This window comes from Dipodomys ordii, unplaced genomic scaffold (genome assembly GCF_000151885.1).
Source record: "Dipodomys ordii isolate 6190 unplaced genomic scaffold, Dord_2.0 Scaffold8, whole genome shotgun sequence".
Lineage (NCBI taxonomy): Eukaryota > Metazoa > Chordata > Mammalia > Rodentia > Heteromyidae > Dipodomys > Dipodomys ordii.
In genome coordinates, this window is record NW_012267224.1 from 33,587,170 (window position 1) to 33,595,225 (window position 8,056).

Genomic DNA, 8,056 nt, shown 5'->3' on the forward strand with positions numbered 1-8,056 from the left:
AGGGGGAGGGAAGAATGCTCAATTTTTGGGGGGCCTAACAAGGTTCTTATTGTAGTATGGATTTCCCTCAATAAATTGCCTTTTATCTCACATTTAAAGCAATTTCTTTCCAAACCAGAATCTTAAGTATTTCAAAGCTCTACTAATTATGACTTACTTTGAAGTTCTTTGGATATAAACAGCAAATGGACATGTAAAGATGAACAATGGGTTTCACAGTTCTACTTTCTATGCATCTCATTATAGGACAGGAACTCAATATCTGAAAATTTCTCTAGGACAACAAAAGGATCCAAAAGGTAGTAGGCAATGAACCATGTAAATAACAGAGTCAAAAACTATAAAGAGATATGAGTTTGTTTATGTAAAAGTCATTTTCTTGAAATCTTGTTTACAATTGTATTATAAAATTATGGGAAAAAATTTGTTAAAGAAGATTTTTCACAAAAAACTAAACTAAATAATTTCTAGTAACAACTTGTTTAGAAAATATGTTCATCATATAATATTCAGTAAAATTAGTTCATTGACAAAGTACACACTTGATGTTGCCTATGATGCATTATATATAAACTGATTTGTTAACTGAAACTTCTACTTAATGATCAAACTAAAGCTAGGCACTGGTGACTCATGCCTATAATTTTAGCTACTCAGGAGGCTGAGATCTGATGTTCATGGTTCAAAGCCAGCCTGGGCAGGAAAGTCCTTGAGATTCTTATCTCCATTAAACCACCAGAAAACCAGAAATGTTTCTGTGGCTCAAGTGGTAGAGTGCTCGTCTTGAGTTGAAGAGCTGAGGGACAGTGCCCAGGCCCAGAGTTCAAGACCCTCCACTGACAAAAAGAAAAAAGAAAAAAAAAGAAAAGAAAAGATAAAAATATAGCAAAAAACAATAAAAAGTTTAATATATATCCAAGCACATAGTTGTGGTGGTTCCATAATTAAGTACCCTACTAATATCAGCATTTATGAAATGTCATTTTTATTGATGAGATACAACACATTTCAATGACCTATATTGGGGTTGAACTGTAAAACAGAAGAAAAAGAAACATAGTTATTTTTCTCTTTAAAGGTTAAGCTAAACTCCTTTCAATAAAATAAAAATGTTTACTTGTACTCTTTCCATTGCTGTTTTCTGTTCATTCTATCTTCTTTAGCTAGCTGATTAATTTAATCCTGAAGACTTTAAGATAGGAGTTAACAAAAATGTCCAGTAAGAGGTCCCTTAAGTAGGCTGATACTTCTGTTTTCACAGATGTATTCAACCTTGCTTTTTCTTTGAGAGACACAGCCTTTTGCTTTCCTAGTGTCTGAGATCACTTTGCAGACCCATGAGTCATGTTAGTCCCAACCATCTGGCTCTTCTTGCCTAACTAATAACATGCCATACAACCTTGATTCTCCTTTAAGTTTAGTGATATTTAAATATTTCAGAATATATACCAATTAGTATGTCATATTTTAGTCCTTGTCACAACAAGAAGTTTTGGGCTCCCACTTAGATGAATTATCTCAAAGATGGATATAGCCCTAAGAGGAGCAGCTAGGACATATTTTCAACAGGAAGCCACAATTTATGAAGACATGACCGTCAAACTTCTGGCAGCTGAAAAAAAAAAGAATGCTTGGTCTTTGAACCATAATGATATACTCTGAGATAGCTTGAAAGAAATCACTTGTATTTTCAGATTTGTATCAGCACATCTTATAAAATGTATTAAGAATATTAGAGACAGGGCTAAAAAGTTATTCTTCCATGTACACATGTGGATGGTCATATACATTCAGATTAGTATTTATTTTTATTATTAATACTCTTATACAGATACAATATTGAAATCATACATATAATCAAACATATTTTATGTTATAAATAGTAATTATGTAGATATTTATATTACTTTTATATATCTATATATTTGCATGTTTATGGATATATAGACAGAGATAGAGAGACAGAGATACTAAATTTCAAAACTGTTAGAAGGGAAAGTAGGAGAAAAAACAAGGGAGAGGGTAACAATGCTTGACAATAAATGTACTCATTACCTTATATACATAACTGCAAATTCTCTGTACATTACCTTGACAATAAAATTGAGTTAAAAAATAAGGTGGCATAGAACACACACACACAAAAGAATTATATTTAGTTGAAAGTTCATCTTCAAAATCATGTTTTCATTATACACTTAACTATCTCAATATAACCTAGGTATCTAATGGCCTTTTTAGCATTTGGGGGGAATAATTCATTAATCAATACAGTCTCATTTAGTTTTTATATCTTTTTTCATACTGGATCAAACAATAGTTTCAAAAGTATGTGCTATGTGTACATACTCAGCCATAAAACAAAAGTATTTTGTACCACCTTCATGAATAACAGATTTCTTTATAGGTTTTAGTACCCATAAAACTATCTAATTGCTTAGTTTTAAATTCCTACGCAATTATTGTCTTCTATGCTTTTGAATGAGATTCTTTCCCACTGAGTTTTCCTTGCATAGAAATTAGTTTCTCTGGACATTGTTGAATAACCAAGTAGGTCATGTGCCATGCATCTAAAGGGCAGATTTCTCTCTAAGGGCAAATTTCTATTGATTTACTCTAATCTCCCTATCAAAACTCATGATGTTTGCTGCTTCTCGGTAATCAAGAAATGATAATATTTCTAAGAAGGTTAGGTTCATTAGTAGTTATTAGGTTAGTTAAGAACATATTTATAGTAGCTTGTACAAATAATAGAACATTAAGAATTATTTACATATTTACATCAATTTTCATCACACAAATACATACCACACTTCTGTGTCATTTAGTTGAAGAGCAAGCTCTGTGATTGATAGGTCTGTGGTACATAAAGCTTTTGTTCCTAACAATTCCCTGCAAAAACTCTATCTATGCTCCTTTTAGACTCATTTTGTGAGTTATTTGCTGAAAATTTTAATGCTTGCGGATCCAGTTCTCGAAACTTCTGTTTCCTATGCATTGGGTTAGAAAGGGTAAGGCTGACACCTGATAAATGTGGTTCACAGCCCTTCAGCTATTGACTTAATCCAGCTGGATTCAATGGAATGTACTTACTAAAATCCAGCTGGATTCAATGGAATGTACTTGCTGAAAATATTAAGGGATAAAAAGGGGAGTTTGTGTTTCATATACCCCATTCTTTTGTTGGTTCCAGGATAAAGCTCTGTTGTAATGTGTTTTTAGTACTGAATGGAGTCTGGACTGGTGTTCCCAGGCTTGCCAGGAAAACTGTTATGACTCTAGCATCCTCAATATGACATGAGTATTGAGGAATATGCAGTACCTCTCTGTTGTTTCTTCACCTCTAATGTGAGAGCACTTTTATAATTTTTGGTCTGTCCCATTGCCAGTTAGATAACCAGTTCTCCTGAGGTAGAGGTTTGCCCTAATTAATTGTAGCCATTTTTCTGGTATTCATGGTATTCATTCTTTTATTACAGATCATCTTAAACTAAACTGAGATCAGAAAACCTAGATTTGAAAAAGGGTGTGCACAACCGGTTCTTGTGAGCCAGTGTGAGCCTGTTCTTACAATATGACCATTCTTCTATTTCCACGTAGTTCTGAAAGCGAAGAACTTAACTTGTTCTCAAGTTTCACATTTATTTAATAAATGACATTGGACACCCGGTTATACTCTACACAACTCTCATAAATACTCTTGACCATGTCTCAAAAAGAGCAACACAATTTGCTTAATATTGTCAAGGAGTTGATAGGTTATAACTCTTTCATGGATTTTCATTTGATTAGAAAATGTTAGGGAACGATTTTAAAATTTAATTGAAGTATTATAACAAGTATTCAATGATAAGGTAGAATGAAATTATGTCACTCAGTGAAATAAATGGAACTGCAGATTACCATCTTAAGCTAAGTAAGCCAGATGATAGTTTCTAATACGGACATGAACATAAAACTGAAAGGATAAAATTATGAGGTGGGAAAAGATATGTAAAGTTTCAACAACACCAAAATGCACCACCCTATAAAGGAAGATGGCAAAAAGAACCTCACAGAAAGCTATTAAATAATGAGAGTTATATTAACTGAAAGTAAGAGAAGTGAATCAATCTGACCACATTTCAGTTATATGCATGTGCAAAACACCATAGTGCAACCCTTTGAATAATTAGCATACACTACAAAAATGAGTGGCTCTATGTCCAAATGAATAAAGAAGACATTAGGCTTAAAAGGAAACTTGTATAGTTTCTGGTACATAAATTACAGACCTTTGATTTTAAGTAGTTGAATAAGAAATGTGTATAATAATGCAAGTAATACACTCCTGACCTTTTGAAAGTTTGCAACCTCTCAAGTTGAAAATCCTAAAACTCACAATTCCAAAGATTAAAATAATGAATTTTGAAATTCTTAAAGCTGATATTCTGAAAAATTCAGTTGTATTTTTTTCCAGAAAAGGGAATGTGTATGGTTAGAAAGACAAATGCTTATGAAAAGATTAGTGTGATTTTAGTTGTATGCTGAGGGTAAGATCATGCTAGGCAGAAAATGCAGGTAGAAGTCTGGTCCTATTACTTCAGATTCGTCCATCAAGGTGTTAGGAGAGGAGGTTGGTGTGTGTGAGTAGACCTGTGGGGAAGACCATTCCTCAATATAGCAAGGAGCATCATTTAGATACAGAAAAGAACCAGTCTCTCTCTCAAAGGTGGGACAGATGTGCAACAAATTTGTTTATATATGAATACAAACAGAATGAATTTCCATGGATCCAATAAACAGACAATGGCCTAGAACGTGGGAAATTTTAGTAGGGAATGCTCAGGTCTGTTTATAAATTATCCTAGAGTAATTTTCAAATTAGCAAATCAATGTAAAAAATTAACTTATTTTCTGAAAAGAACTATGTACCATTAAGGAATCAGAAACTCCTCTGAATACAAGACTTCATAATAAACCCAAATAATTGAAAAAATACAGCTATTTTGGGGGCATCTTCATGTGTGGAAGATAAAATGTCTCAGGATTTCATCTTTTCAAGACTGCAACCATGATAGGACCTATTGTGGTTTGGAATCAATCTCCTTAAAGATGAAGTTATTCATGGAAGAATTTAAGATGCCCTTTGATATAAAGCTAGATGAGCACAATTTCCATTCAATAAGGACCAAATGTGGAACAATTTGCAACAATACATTTTTCTTTTTGTACGACCATTTATGAATCCTCTTTATTTACTCATAACTGTTGTTATATCCATGCAATGTCACTTGTATGCCGTGGCTGTGAAGATGCAAAAAAATATGTGTTCTCATCACCTATTTTATTGTGCAATGTTCTCTGATGTGCTTCATTGTTTTTTCTATCTTAAATCTTTTTTTTTAATTGAGTAATTTTTTTTATTTTTTTCCTGGGGCTTGTAGTTAGGGTCTGGGCACTGACCCTGAGCTTTTTTTTGTGAAGGCTAACGCTCTACCACTTGAGCCACAGCAACACTTCTGGCCTTTTCTGTTTATGTGGTACTGAGGAATTGAATGCAGGACTTCATGCAGACTAGGCAAACACTCTACCACTAAGCCATATTCCAGCCCAAGTAATTATCTTTTAAAATATTTTTAAATCATTTTTCTCTAATTCCAATTACATAGTTTTTTATCATTTAGGATCTTAGATTTGAGGATAGTGTCTTTCAGGACTATAGTTTAAACATATATAAAATATACTTATTTCTTTTCTTTATCGGGAATGTTTTCATTTTTATATAAAGACCTATTTTGAGGGTGAAATTATCCCTGAGTTTCTCTGCTATATCTCTACAATACAAGATTTCCCAATAAAAATTAACAGATTAATGTAGAACTTGTAGTATCGTTATTTGTTTTTCAGATATAGATCCTTGGGTGGAATTCAAGTTCAGTGGGCTAAGCAATAATTGTTTCTGCTTCAGACAATTATAGAGATTTGGTATAGAGTGATAAGCACATATTCATTGAATATATGAATAAATAAATGATGAATAATTGAATAAAGTCAAATAAATGAATGTATGCATAAGTTGAATATAGAACACAGAAATGAATGTTTGTCTTAAGTTGACATATGTTCTTTATTACTCAATAAGAGAGAAATTAGATGAAAATAAAAGGAACTTAGATCAGAAGTTCTTTAGCATTCTTTGATTACAGTGTGTTTCCTTTGGGAACCCATATACTTGTAGATCACAAAGAATAAACAAAAAGATAATTTTAAAGTTTCTCACCTTTATCAACAGAACCTTTTAGCCTATGTGTATATGCATGGTTTCATTTGTTTGTATCACACATACATGCATACACACGTGTCTATCAGTATATTGAGTAAATGAAAACAATATTTAGAAATATTGTAAGAAAAAAGAATATAAATACATTTGAAACTGGCTGCCAACCTCAATCCTCAGATCATAGCCTCTGAATATTTGAGATTCCACGTATGAGCCGCTGGCACCCAGCTCTTATTCCTTTTATCTTTATAATTTGTCCAACAAAAATAGTGTTTTCACTGTATTTGATGTTGCTATAATTTGTGGAGGGGAAGGGAAAAAACAAATTGTTTAAATTGTTTAAATAGGGATACAGGTGGATCCATTGCCACAATGAGATGTACAAGTCGTTATGTCGAAAAACGAACTTTACAACTTTGGCGGGGGTGGGGAAGGTGGGATATGGGGGGGTATGGATGGGAGGGAAGGGATGGTAGGGGGAAACAAAGGAGGAGGCAACAATGCTTGATAAGAAATCTACTCATTGGGCTGGGAAGGTGGCTCAGTGGTAGAGTGCTTGTCTTGCATGCATGAGGCCCTGGATTTGATTCTCCAGCACCACATAAGCAAAAAGGAAAAAAGCCCGGAAGTGGTGCTGTGGCTCAAGTGGTAGAGCGCTTAGCCTTGAGCTGAAGAGCTGAGGGACAGCGCCCAGGCTCAGAGTTCAGGCCCACGACCGGAACCCCCCCCCCCCCCCAAAAAAAAAAACAACACAAAAAAAACAAGAAATGTACTCATTACCTTGCTCATGTAATTGTAACTCCTCTGTACAGTATTTTCACAATTAAAAAAATTGTGTTGAGTTATAGAATGGATGTTTTCTGGGCTTCGTTGGTTAACATTTGTCATCCACTCGGGAGGCTGATATCTGATGATCACAGTTTAAAGCCAGCTCAGGCAGGAAAAGTCCTTGATACTCTTATCTCCAATGAAACATGTAAAAGCTAAAGCTAAAAGTGGAGCTGTCACTCAAGTGGTAGACCTCCAGCTTTGAGTCCAAAAGCTCAGGGACAGCAGCGCTTGAATCCTGAGTTCAAGCCCCAGGACCAGCCCCCAAAATAAAGTGAAATAAAATAAAGAAAAAGATTCTTTAGTAGTGTAAGAACACTGAATGTAAGCATTAATGGCATGTTTGTGCTTTTGTTGGTGTTTTCATGTCACTCTCCATTCACGAGCATTGGCCAGTTCACTTGATGGTTCCTTTCTCCTTCCATACTAAATAGGGTGAGCTCTTCACACTCTTGGTGAATTATCAAAACACATTTGGGGCTTGATAAAAATAAAAAATTAAAACAAACAAATACATTGATAAAAATGTAGTTTAAAATATCTAGAATGCTATAAACTTCATCATCAAAATCAGAGGGGAGTTATAGCTGATTAAAATTTTTCCTACAGGATCGAGACAAGATGGCGGAGGAGAAGCTGGAATCTGAACAAGCTCTCGCATAGAAAGCAGTTTTAGAGCTCCAGTGAACAGTCCCAAGCCAGAGAAACACACCAAGTGTGCCATCACAGGACAGAGAGTTAGACAGGAGAGGGAGAGCCAAGGCAAGAATACACATCTGATCGCTAGCCAGCAGCCGCCGCTGGCGGCGGCGGCAGCAGGGTCCGGTGGAGACTGCAGCCGGGCGATTCCTGAGCGCTCACACAGAGAATCCGGGACGAAGGAGCCAGACGCAGCAGGCGAGCGGATTCTATTCAACACCAGCAAGAACGGACAAGGAGCAGACAGCTTCATCCTGCAGTTTG